The 3,496-nt window shown below is 36.4% G+C and overlaps 1 non-coding gene across 1 annotated transcript; it reads left to right on the top strand.

The window, feature by feature from the left end:
* The first annotated feature begins 1,025 nt into the window (after positions 1–1,025).
* On the top strand, positions 1,026–1,098 carry TRNAK-CUU (transfer RNA lysine (anticodon CUU)). Its single transcript has one exon. It is a non-coding gene; the product is annotated as a tRNA-Lys (tRNA).
* The last annotated feature ends 2,398 nt before the right edge of the window (positions 1,099–3,496 follow it).

Genomic DNA, 3,496 nt, shown 5'->3' with positions numbered 1-3,496 from the left:
GCAAGATTGGTTCGGCTTTTCCGGCTGTCTTCGATTTTTAGAAAAAAAAAAGAAAGAAAAAAAACTCGATAAAAGTCGAGAGAACGAGCAAAGAACTGCAGCAGAAGTAGCATCAGCAGTGGAGACACGAGCGCAGGGCGATATGGTCGAAGACCAAGAGAGAAAACATATTTATAGCCAAGCGAGCTATTAAGATTATTTATCGAGGACATTACTGAACGAACGAGAACATTAATCTATTCTAGCTTCATAAAGTGAACTTTGCCGACGATTTTGTAGCCCCGTGCCAAACGAGCGATTCCCTCATACTTCTTCTTTCACCTTCTCTCTCTCTCTTGCTCTCTCTATCTCTCATACATACACACACACACACACACACATACACACACACACACACACACACACATACACACACACATATTTGCTTGAGTACAAGCACCCTCCTTCTTTCTTACACTTCCCCTCTTGCAGGCTTTTTGTCCTTGTTTTGGGTTGTTTGCTCCTTTATAATACTACCTCCAATTCCTTTGATTTTCTTTTCTACATCTCACTTACCAACACATTTTAATTAACCTGTTAGTCAAATATTTGAAGACCCTCAGATATTTATGCAGCACATACAAAAGTTAAGGATCAGATTAAAAACGTGAAATATTATTTATTATACTTTATTTTCAATTACTGATATCGAAAATAATATTGTTGTGAAATAAAATTATTTTGTCGTAAAATTCATTCAATTGTCAAAGTATGACTCATGAAAACACAACTTGTTTTAACATTAGTCTTAAAATTTGATATTATTTTCTCTGTAATTAATTGTTTATAAAAATAGTTTTTCTCAAGGATTTTGTTTAAATATATTATTATATGTATTCAGAATGAGCCATCAGTAATCATATTTTATTGTCAAGTATACAATTATTTCTTGCGAAAATTTGGCAATGTACATTAAAATGTAAGCTACATTGAACGAAATCTTTGCCTTATGAGCCAGTTGCCAAGCAAAGCATGGTGCCTGCATGGCTTGGCTAGCTCAGTCGGTAGAGCATGAGACTCTTAATCTCAGGGTCGTGGGTTCGAGCCCCACGTCGAGCGAAATTTTTGCAATTTTTCACTGTATAATTTTAATTAGAGATGACATAATATAATAACTTTTTTTGTAGTCTAAACCTATCACTCAGCGAATAAAAAGTCTTTTTCGTTCTTATAAATTTCATTTTTATTAAAAATATTTATGTTTACAAACATGTATGCTTTTTGCTTTTTATCAGTAAAAATTTTACTATAAAAATTGTGTTCATAAGAAATTTAATGCATTGTAATTTAATATAAAATAGTAATTTGTAAAAATGCTTTATCTAATACTTGTTAAAGTTTTTATTTTACAAGCTTGCGAATTTCGTAGAACAATGGTTTTTATCAATGCCATGATATTCATATGACTATCTAACTCTGAAAAGGAATGCATTACTATCAGTTTTTAATTTTTTTAATTATAGGCCTTAAAATATCTGCTGCTTAAATGTCTATAATTTTCTTGAATGATATCTTACACCAACCATTTTTTTCCTCAATTATTGTTCATGGGGCATTTGTCTATTTTTTTCATTTTTAAGATGCTATCTTAACAAAGTTTTTGTATTTCAAACCAGAAATTTTCATTGTTCTTCAAAACACTGATTTTATAACGCAATAAAATGTAAAATTAAGACACACACAAAAAGATTTTATTACAGTATACGTACTTTAAATTACTCAAATCTCTGTTCTCCTCTTACTTGTCCAACAAACAAACAAATTAATTCTATTTTTCATAAAATTTCGTCTCAAAATTTCTCCCATCATCCGAAACCCTAAGAACTGCTCGAGAAACCCTAAAAATTCAGAAAAAAACCATATCGTCATTGCAAATAATTCACAGCCAACAAACGAAATTCTCTGCGCTCGGATATGCTAATGAATAATTAATCACGTTGCTGTAACTATCGAAGCATAAGAATCAAAAGAATCAAAACCAAATCAGTCCCTACTGGAATAGCAATCGAAATTCGTCTGACGAAATGCCGAACCGACCATGGTATCTCCATCCAGATTCCGAAGCAGCACTCGACACACTCTCTAACGAGAAGAGAAGGCCGAAAAGCATGCTACGATCAGGAAGTAGGGAAGGGAAGGTAAAAGAGAGGTCTTCCATGTCGAGTATGTGATGCGAGCGGGATGATCGACTCCTCACCGATTCCATTATACTCCGAACTCGCAAAGTAGCTGCTCCATAAAACATTCATTGAGATCCTGAAAAAAAAATGACTCACCAAATTTGCGGAAGTTTGTTTCCAACATGTTGATGACAAGCAAAATCAATGTAATGGGTTGAGATATAATTTTTTTTACTTTTAACAACAAATTCTATACTCTATAGAGATCCCTACCTTCGTGCAAACTGAACCACTGCAGCGATTGAAACAATATTATCATTAAAATTCCTCATCCAAAATCCTTATGGTATTCGACCAGTCCAAGTCCCAGGATTAAAAGACCCCCAAAAACAGCCATCCATCATCTATAACATTCTCATCTTCACTTTCTTACAGCAGATGACACAAGTAGAGAGCTTGTCCCAAAAAAGAACCACCAGTCGAAAATTAGAAAGAGCAACGAGGCGAAAAAAAAACACGCCTCTTTGGCAGTGTGGCGAAGAAGCTAAATCGCGCGCACGCACGCGTCCCCCGGGTCCCTCGAAATGCATTTGCGATTCGTAGTGGGTCGCCGCGTGTAATGAATGTTTCCGGTGACAGCCGACAGTGGACAGCCGGAATGTCCCTGGGACAAACAATGCGCCCCCTTCCCACCCCACCTCCAAAGAGTACTGGGTCGATTCCTCGCTCGTTTTCTCTTTGTCCTCGTCTGTCTGACTCTGGGCGTCCGCTTCTTCCCTTTGATCTTGGCACTTTGTCCTTTCTCTTGCTTTTTTACTGGAAACGGTCCACGGTGTCTCCTCTTTTTTCTCCAATAGGTAGTAATTGTGTACTCACGATTGCGGGGAAAAACATTTTTGGACACTTTCAACGAGGGTGCTGGTACATTGGACCCCAAATATTCTCTCTCGAGGTATTATTAATAGGGCCTAATCGTGTACATGATTTCTTATGAATCCTGTCCTTTGTATGCGTTCAACATGTCCAAATTACGTGACACCCAGAACTAAAAAGTTGACTCAATCCAGTTGCCGACAAACATTTTATGATCATTTCTTTTCACTAATGTTTATTTTAAGAAAGTTTTTTCGAAACTTTTTTTTTCAAAAAAAAAAAAGATCTTCCAACGAGTAGCTTTCACAAGTCAAAGATTTATCCATGCTTGCGTCACACACACACACACACACCTATAGACGTACATAGACCCGACCCAGGAGATTTCGAGATACCCACAACAACAACTGTAGCTCTCAAGCCGAGCGTACATTATTTTTACTTGGTGATCTTCTCGGAGCATC

Source organism: Copidosoma floridanum, unplaced genomic scaffold (assembly GCF_036245765.1).
Source record: "Copidosoma floridanum isolate Cflo_tuat_1 unplaced genomic scaffold, Cflo_Japanese_pri ptg000030l, whole genome shotgun sequence".
In the NCBI taxonomy this organism is placed as follows: domain Eukaryota; kingdom Metazoa; phylum Arthropoda; class Insecta; order Hymenoptera; family Encyrtidae; genus Copidosoma; species Copidosoma floridanum.
This window is presented reverse-complemented; position numbering and strand designations above follow the sequence as displayed.